Source organism: Aegilops tauschii, chromosome 6 (genome assembly GCF_002575655.3).
Source record: "Aegilops tauschii subsp. strangulata cultivar AL8/78 chromosome 6, Aet v6.0, whole genome shotgun sequence".
Classification (NCBI taxonomy): Eukaryota; Viridiplantae; Streptophyta; class Magnoliopsida; order Poales; family Poaceae; genus Aegilops; species Aegilops tauschii.
The window spans coordinates 449,280,362-449,290,583 of record NC_053040.3 but is presented as its reverse complement, the minus strand read 5'-3'; the positions used below and the strand labels follow the sequence as shown (position 1 = coordinate 449,290,583).

Genomic DNA, 10,222 nt, shown 5'->3' with positions numbered 1-10,222 from the left:
CGTCTGCCATTTCTTTGCCGTCTGCTTTTGGGTAGCTGATGGCAAAGAGCTTCTTTGCCGTCAGCTAGCAGACGGCAAAGAGCTGGCAGATGGCAAATTAGCTGATTCCAGTAGTGGTAATGGATCCACCCGGATCCCATGGACAAAGCCAATTTTAATTAACAATGATTTGTAATTTAGTAGTGAGCACAAAGTAACATATATCATGTAATGACGAAGTCTAACTCTCTTCCTATGCATCGGCATGTCATAAAAGAACAATCCATGTACACAAAGTAAAGGCCAATACATAGCATAAGCAGTTTCTTGCAATTTTATCGGGTGGGAAACATAGAGAGGTGGAGATATAGTTCCTCTCTCAATGCGTGAGATATAGAGAGGGGACATGACATGTATTGTATCGTTGCTATTAAGGGTAAAAAGATGGGGTTTACTCATGCGTGAGTTTGCTTTGTCTACATCATGTCATCTTGCTTAAGGAGTTACTCCGTTCTTTATTAACTTAATAATCTAGATGCATGCTGGATAGCGGTCGATGTGTGGACTAACAATAGTAGATGCAGAATCGTTTCGGTCTACTTGTCTTGGACGTGATGCCTATATATATGATCATTGCCTTGGATATCGTCATAATTATTTGCTTTTCTATAAATTGCCCAACAGTAATTTGTCTACCCACTGTATGCTATTTGATACGTCTCCAACGTATCTATAATTTTTTATCGTTCCATGCTGTTATATTATCATTCTTGGATGTTTTATAATCATTTTATAGCAACTTCATATCATTTTTTGGGACTAACCTATTGTTATAGTGCCCAGTGCTAGTTGCTGTTTTTTGCTTATTTTTTACTTCGCAGAAAATCAATACCAAATAGACTCCAAACGCAGCGAAACTTTTTGGAGAATTTTTCTGCGCTAGAAGACACGGGATGGGCCAAAGAAGTACCAGAGGGGTGCCCCGAGGGGCGCACAGCCCACCTGGGCGCGCCTGGGGGCCAGGCGCGCCCTCGTGGATTGTGCCCACTTCAGTGGCCTCCCGCACCGCCTCTTTGCTCTATAAATACCCCAATATTTCAGAAACCCTAGGGGAGTCAATGAAAAACAATTCCAGCCGCCGCAAGTTCCAGAAACCACAGATCCAATCTAGACACCATCACGGAGGGGTTCATCATCCTCATTGGTGCCTCTTCGATGATGCGTGAGTAGTACATTGTAGACCTACGGGTCCGTAGTTAGTAGCTATATGGCTTCCTCTCTCTTTTGATTCTCAATACAATGGTGTCTTGGAGATGTATCTGATGTAACTCTTTTTGCGGTGTGTTTGTTGGGATCCGATGAACTTTGAGTTTATGATCAGATCTATGTTTTTATCCATGAAATTTATTTGAGTCTTTTGATCTCTTATATGCATGATTGCTTATAGCCTCGTATTTCTTGTTCGAATCTTTGGTTTAGTTAGGCGGACTAGATCGATTTTTCTTGCCATGGGAAGAGGTGCTTTGTGATGGGTTCGATCTTTCGGTGCTCAATCCCAGTGACAGAAGGGGAAATGACACGTATGTATCGTTGCTATTAAGGATAAAAAGATGGGGTCTAATTCCTACATGAATAGATCTTGTATACATCATGTCATTGTTCTTATTGCATTACTCCGTTTCTCCATGAACTTAATACACTAGATGCATGCTGGAGTCGGTCTACTAATCTTGGACGTGATGCCTATATAATGATCATTGCCTGGATATCGTCATAATTATTTGAAGTTCTATCAATTTTCCAACAATTTCTTTACCCACCATGTGCTATTTTTCTCGAGAGAAGCCACTAGTGAAATCTACGGCCCCTGGGTCATTTCTTTATCATATTTTCCTACTAGATCTATTTTTATTTGCTTTTATTTTTAGATATATTAATCCAAAACCCAAAAATACCTTGCTACAATTTATTGTTATTTATTTTATCTCGCGTTCCCGCGAGATCTATTTATCCAATCTACTACAATTTTATCTATCTTTTTACCCGGGAGGAATTGACAACCCCTCTTTTACGTCGGGTTGCAAGTATTTGTTCTTTGTGTGCAGGTACCGTTTACATAGTGTTGCGTGGTTATCCTACTTGTTCGATAACCTTGATCTCATCACTGAGGGAAATACCTACCGTAGTTGTGCTGCATCATCCCTTCCTCTTTGGGGAAATACCGACGTAGTTCAAGCTGCATCACTATTTTCAAGAGAGAAGCCTCTAGTGAAAACTATGACCCCCGGGTCTACTTTTATCATATATTAAAAATCCTAAAAATACCTTGCTACACTTTTACTTTATCTATTTTATTTTGTATTTTTTTCGATCTATCTATCTATCACCATACAATTTAATCTTGCAAATAACTGCCAAGGGATTGACAACCCCTTGTTCGCGTTGGGTGAGAGGATTTGTTATATTGTGTGTAGGTGCTGCTAACGAGTTGTTGCACGATTCTCCTACTGGATTGATAACCTTAGTTTCATAACTTAAGGAAATACTTATCTCTACTGTGTTGCATCATCCCCTCCTCTTCGGGGAAATCCCAACGCAGCTCACAAGTAGCAAGGGAGCAGCCCAGGCAGCGCGACTCTTGCTAGGGTGAGCAGAACCTGTGAGAGAAGGCATGGCCGTGTTGTATAAGAAATCACTACCTTGCATCTTGCAGGGATAGGGCCACAACAGTTGATAAACGCGCAAAGTCCATGGATTTTTTGTTGAATGGAGTGTTAGATATATGACAGGAAAATGAAATGACGAAGAACAAAATCAATCACATGGGACACAAAATTTTAACGTGGAAAACCCCTCCAATGCGAAGGGGAAAAAACCACTGGCGATAGCCTGCGAAACTTCACTATATCAGGAGAGGTTACAAATGCGGGGGATTTACAACTGATCAACTTATCCTGTGTAGTGGATTACAAAGGATATATAAAGTAGAGGTGACCTAGGTCAATACTGATCCTCTACGTCCCATTCCTCCCGGTGATGGGCGTCCGCTCCGCCCCGCTCGTCAGAACTTAGCCTTTATACTTATATATGCAAATTTGGATCATAACATAACAAACTCCACCTTGAGACAAATTCCATCTTCTAGCATGAATGATAACCTTCTTCCTGAACAACAAAGAAAAAACTTTCGGCACAAAATAGACATGTGTTATACCAACTAAGTCTGAGCAAAGCTCAAACTTAGCAACATGAACGAGCTTTGCCATCATAGCAGCAGGATTATCATGAGTACTAATCTTGCATACCTTCGGGTTACCTTGAGCAACAATGTCTCAAACATAATTGTATTTGACATCAATGTGCTTTGTCCTCATGGAACATCTGATCCTTAGTAAGGTATATGGCACTCTAACTATCACAAAACAGAGTAATGCAACATTTATCTCCCAAAGCTCAGCATACAAACCTTCCAGCCAAACTGATTCTTTACATGCTTCTGCAATAGCCATGTATTCTGCTTTAGTGCTAGATTGGGAAACAACAGGCTGCAGTGTTTCCCTCCAAATCACGACACAACCACCAATAGTGAACACATAACCTGTGAGGGACCTCCTCTTATCCAAATCACTGGAAGCAAAAATTGAATCCACATTGCCAACTAGTCGCTCACCAGCCCGGCCGAATTGCAAACAAGCATTGGAAGTGCCACAAAGGTACCTGAAAATCCACTAAAAAACCTTGCAATGTTTTTTACCAGGATTACCATGTATTACTGAACAAACTCATTGCATATGAAAAATCATGACGAGAACACAACATGGCATACATTAAAGAACTGACATCACTAGAATATGGAAATCTTGACATATACTCAAACTCTTCATTTGTACTAGGACATTGAGAAGATGATAACTTGAAATGAGGAGCAGTAGGAGTGCTTATTGACTTAGCATCATGCATGTTAAAACAATGAAGAATTTTCTTAATGTAACTCTACTAACTAAGAAATAGCAAACCGGAATTTCTGTCCCGGGTAATCTCCATACCTAAAATTTTCTTAACATCACCAAAATCCTTCATCTCAAACTCACTACTTAACTATGCCTTTAAAGCAGTGATCTATTTATTGCCCTTGGCAGCAATGAACATATCATTAACATATAACATCAAGTATATAGATGATCCATCAACAAACGCTCTATGTCCCAGAATCGACCCCGTTGACCTTCATTTAGCAGTGACCAACTGATCTGTTCTGTTAATTGAAGCCTTTTCCCACAGGAGGGTTAGCAATGGCTGGAGGTTAGCCAAATGGGCTGGGAGATAAGGGCCATGCAACCACATATATTCGTTTTTCTTCTGAAGTAGCAACCCTTTAGTACAATTAGCCCAGGTAGGTCCAAGAAAAAAACTATGGAGGAGGACGGAATTGACAGCACACCTAGTGGTCCACATCATCCAAATGGATGGCCAGAAACTGGGAGGTCATGAGAAGGCTTGGTTTAGGTTCATTTTTACTATCCCGATTGGATGGCTGCAAATGTTGATGGTCTGAGAGCGCTTGAAAGTTGCACAATTTTAATTCCTCAAAATGAGTTATTTTGTTATAAATTTTTTGTATGACAATATGGTGTGTATTCATTAATACATAATTTTTTATTTGAACAGTAAATAGATTAGAAGTACCATAATTTGTTTCTATATTTACATACAACCTTAATGACACTATCAATTATTTCCAATTTTACACAAAACGATAAGTATACATTAATACAAGTAACAATTAGTGATTGCCATCTTATCTATCGGGAAAACAACTATAAAACCCCTAAACCCGTGAGCCTCTGGATCAGGATTGAGACACCATATCTGGCTAATATAGGCGGAAGATAGCAACTTACTGAGCAACAACGAGCGTGAGGTATTCCACTAGCCATGACGGCCAGCCACGGGATATTACCACTCACCATTGTCGTCCTTGTTCTATTATCGTCAGGTAGTTCCTGTTCTATACATGTATGATTAACATCTCTTTTATTTGTTGGGGAAGTTGATTTGGGACGGAAGAACAATTGAACTATGCTTATATTCTTGTTGTATGTGGTTGTGGCCTTATAGACATCCAAAATGTCAGAGCGTTGGTGAGGGAGGAGGCTGACGTTACCACAGATTACAACCATTACACATGCACCAAGGTCATTGGCCGCCGCTGCACCATCCGCACGTGTAGGGACTCATGCCATAAGAAGCTCAGCGGTGTCGGTAACTGCCTTGCCGACGGCGAGTGTAGGTGCTCATATTACTACAACACACCCCCTTCTTTTATGACCAAGTCGGATGAGACGCTCCATTGAAGGGCTAGATGCAGACACCGATAAAATTTTGTGTTATGACACATCTTGTTCATCAATAAACTACATGACTTGATATTGCAAGCAACTAGTACCAATCAATTTAACAATTTATTAAGTTATAATAAACGTTACCTTGTTATTGTACTCCTTTGGAAGCATGCGTTATTAGTAATCTCTCATTAGTTGATCTTTCATCCGTCAAAGTTAAACTGATTCCATGATTTCTTTCTAAACAACTGCCATGGCCATGGTACCTTAAAATCATCCATGCATCAGTTGGTCTAGCGTGGTCGCGAGAATTCAAACACAACTTGAACCGTTGTACAGTATGTACTACCTCTGTAAACTAATATAAAGATCTTATATTAGTTTTTTACAGTAGGATTACTAATTAAGTTCCATACAATAGGACCACCACTGGCCATGAGAACTATAGCCACGAACCACCTCACTGTTCTCTCTAGACAAGAGAGGAAAGGAAAGGGAAGCTTTAGGGGCCCTACTGACAAGGTCTCCATTACCACTGCTACCATCGCGCATGGCCCAAAGCCTAAGCACACCATCAAGTCGCGTCATTGGAGAAGAATGTGTCGCCATCTACATGCACTATTTCAGATGGATCTAGAATTACATTATGTTTGGAAGTTTTACACTTAACAATCATCGTCTATGGTTAAATTATTTAGTGCATCTACAAAGGTCTTACATAAGCTGACCCTTAATACTAACAGGAGGAGGGAGAATGACACACCCTTTGTTAAGATTGGGCTCACATTTTTCTCGCAAAATAAAGATTGGCATCACATTTAAAAGTCAGGTTAATAGTGGACAATTTCTTCTAATCCCGTGTTGAAATAGTCCTACTATGAACAGTAAAAATCCAAAAAAATAGAAAAAATTTGTAAAATTCTAAAGTTTTTTGACAACAAAGATTGCTTATAGTTTGCTTTCTGCCTATAAATTTTCGTGATGAAATCATATTCATGGAGGTCTGGGCTAAAATAATAGAATCAACACTCCAAAATGCTTTCAAAGATAGTCTTTTAGGAGCATGAGCATCGAATTTGCCTTTTCCAGACAGAGCATTAGGAATATTTCCTATTCATGAAAAATTGCATGTATGCAGAAAATTCAATTCATCATCCTCAAATATTTTTGATAGAGTTAAAATTCATCGGATAATATTTATCCCCAAGGAAGCCAAGTAGTAGGAATTTTGAGCCATCTCTTCTCTGAACTAGTGCACCCATACAATTGACAATTTTATTCGCTGTGTTGGGGACATAAGAAATTACTTGTATTTTATTGAGGGTTGTTTGAGATAGAATCACTTTCATCCTACACCTCCCACGAACTGGTAAACCTTAGGTCATCCAATTGATGGAAATTGGCTACTGTCCTACAAAACTCTGCCCTTGGAGGCCCAACAAAGTCTACAAGAATAAAGTTGCACAATAGACATCAATATCCTACGCTTCTTCTTAGCTAAAGCCACCGAGGATCTGGTCGCTCATCCAACATTGCCGGTTTCTACAGAAGAGGGCGCGGTACAAGCAGGGCGACTCTCACCGGGGTGAGCAGTGCCTGTGAGGGAAGGTATGGCCCTTTCCAGAGGAAGCCACTGCCTTGCTTCTTATTTGGATAGGGCCATGGTGGTTGATGGGCCTGCAGTGTCCATGGATTTTTGTTGAAGGGGGTTGGGAATGGGATGCGCGCACCTGTCCATCTAAAGCCAACTAGACGCAACATATATGGACAGATGTTGGAGGTGCGCATTAGCTGCCATGAATTTCTACCGAGAACTGATGCTTCAATTTCCACGACGACACAAATTGAATTAATTCACAACTTAACAACCATATCTGATGCTTTCCATCTCCCTGCCACATCAATTGTTGATAACCCGCAATGATCGACTAGTTCTGCAAATTATATATATATATCTTTCTCAGCAAGCGATTTTGTGACGATCGCCGCAAGTATGGCAAGCCCATAAAGGCACAGTTAAAAGCAAAGAAAAGAGAGATATATCACTCTCTGCGACTGATAACGCGTCGATCGCCGCAAGTATGGGCTAGCAATTAACACGCAATTAAAAGCAGAGAAAAGGGGGCTCTTCAAGGGATCGAACTCGGGGTCGGCTGGGTGATGGGTAGGGTTTCGTGCTCCATTTGGGACGCGCAATCTAATTGAGGCAAAAATCCCGGCCTTTCTGTTGGAACTTTCCATGGATCGAAAAAAAATTGTTTCCCATTTTTTCTTGTTTTCTATCAGCTTTTTAGTTTGTTCTTTTATTTATTTTTCTTTTACTTCTCCACTTTACTTTTTAATTCTGGTTTTATCTAGTTTCCTGACAGGTCTATTCTATTTTTCTGCTATTCCTTTTTATTAATATTTTAGAAAATATTCAACTTCCATTTGAAAGGATCGAGAAGAGGGGTCTAGAGGGGGTGATTAGACCCTTAACAAGCAAAATGGGCAGTTTTTAATTTCTTCAAGTCAAGGTTGAGTTTAGCACAAGTTAAAGCACTCATAAAAAATTTCAAGCAAACATGACAAGAGTATATGCAGCGGAAAGAGTAATGCATGCAAGTTGCAAGAAAGTAAAGGGATGGGATTGGAGTGTGCAAACGCAATGGAGACGCGGAGAATTTTTGGCATGGTTCCGATAGGTGGTGCTATCGTACGTCCACGTTGATGAAGACTTCAACCCAAGAAGGGTAATGGTTGTGCGAGTCCATGTAGGGCTCCACCCACGAAGGGTCCACGAAGAAGTAACCTTGTCTATCTCACCATGGCCATGGCCCACGAAGGACTTGCCTCACTCGGGTAGATCTTCATGAAGTAGGCGATCTCCTTGCCCTTACAAACTTATTGGTTTAACTCCTCATCATGACGGAGGCTCCCAAGCGATACATAACCAATCTAGGAGACACCACTCTCCAAAAGGTAATAAACGGTGTGTTGATGATGAACTCCTTGCTCTTGTACTTCAAAGGATAGTCTCCCCAACACTCAACTCTCTCTCTCTCTCTCGGATTTGGCTATGGTGGAAGAGTGATTTGAGTGGAAAACAACCTGGAGAAGGCTAGAATCAAGGTTCAAATGGTAGGAATGAAATCTCTTGATCTCAACACATAAGTAGGTGGTTCTCTCTTAGAAAATGAATGGTGGAAGTGTAGGCACGTTCTGATAGCTCTCTCACAAATGGAGACGGGGGTGGAGGGGTATATATAGCCTCCACACAAAATCCAACCGTTACACACATTTGACTCATCTCGGTTGGACCGAATGGTTAAACTCGGTGGCACCGATCAGTTTAAAAATGTGAACGTTAACAACTCGGTGGGACCATCTGGAACAACTCGGTGGGACCGATGTGCTAGGGCTTAGGGCAAACATCTTCTCGGTGGCGCCGATTGCATCAACTTGGTGGGGCCGAAGTGAAGCAATAAGCAACAGAGAATCTGTCAAGCCAACTCGGTGAGATCGATTGCATAAACTTGGTGAGCCCGAAGCGAATGCAATAGATCACAGAGTGCTGACAAGGCCATCTCAGTGAGACCGAGATCCGTATTGGTGAGACCGAACTGTTAGGGTTTCTGACAATGGTTATGTCATATGAACTCGGTGGCTTCAGTTAGAAAGAATCGCTGGGGCCGAGTTGGAGTTTTGGGTTTGGACATATATGGATGGAGAAAGTGGCTGAGGCTTTTGGAGCAATATCACTAAGCACTTGAGCAAGTAAGCCATTAACCAACATCTCATTCCCTTTTAACAACATTGGCTTTTCTATGGACTCAATGTGATCTTGGATCACTAAAATAAAGATGAAGAGCCTTGAGTTTTTGCCAATCTTTGTACTTAGCATTTTGAAGGGGTTCCACATCCTCTTGTCCTTGCCACACCATTGTTGAACTTGTCTGAAATACACTAGATAGAACTATTAGTCCAACAAGAAATATGTTGACATTAATTATGAAAATCACCCAGGGAGCACTTGTGCTTTCACCATTTAAAAAATGTTTAGTTTGCATTAGGCGTGCATTAAAAAAATCAATGTATATAAAAAATGTCCGTCATACACATTTTTTTGTAGTGTTTGTATTTAAAAAAAATCATTCAAAAGTTTTTCAATGTGTTTGACAAAAAATTCATTGTACATAAAAAATAAGTTCATTGTATATTAAAAAGTCCATCATATATAATTACTTTTGTTCTTTGTGTATTTGAAAAAAGGCTCATGCTAGCGCGCTTTTGGTGATCCTCCCGCTAGCGCTCACTATAAGGGCATGTACATTAGTCTAGACTGATGTCGTCTGTCATGTCACGTTATAGACAACAGAAAAGACACCCAATACATCGGGGGTAATGTTTACACCCGGCGCATCGGCCGAGTCATTCCGCTGGACTCACGTGGGCCACACGATCCAACTAGATCAAAGTGACCAGAGAGACGTGGTTTCTTCGTCCACCTTGCAGGAAAACAAACAGAGAAAAAGAAAGTACGCCCACGCTGCCCGCGCTCGTCGGCCTCCTGCACGGCCGCGCCACACGCGCTCGTCGGCCTCCCGCGCCGCACGCGCTCACCGCGCTCGTCGGCCTCCTACGCGGCTGAGCCACACGCGCTCACCGCGCTCGCCGGCCTCCTGCGCGGCCGCACCACACGCGCTCGCCGGCCACAGTGTCCCCAACCTCGATTTATGTTGGTCGCGCCAGCGTGCCGCTTTGACCCGAGGTTGTTCTCGTCGCAGATCTGGCCACATCTCTTGCAGAACGGAGGCACCCCCGTCTCCGGCATCGTTTGGTTCTCGTCGTCGTCACAGCCCCTAGCCGTGTCCGTTGTAGCACCGGGTTGTAGCAAACCACGCCACCGATTTAGTCGGTTG

General features: G+C 41.7%; 1 long non-coding RNA gene across 1 annotated transcript; it reads left to right on the top strand.

The window, feature by feature from the left end:
* The first annotated feature begins 4,836 nt into the window (after positions 1-4,836).
* On the top strand, positions 4,837-5,477 carry LOC120965923 (uncharacterized). The gene is made up of 2 exons (XR_005758896.3): positions 4,837-4,975; positions 5,098-5,477. It is a non-coding gene; the product is annotated as an uncharacterized lncRNA (long non-coding RNA).
* The last annotated feature ends 4,745 nt before the right edge of the window (positions 5,478-10,222 follow it).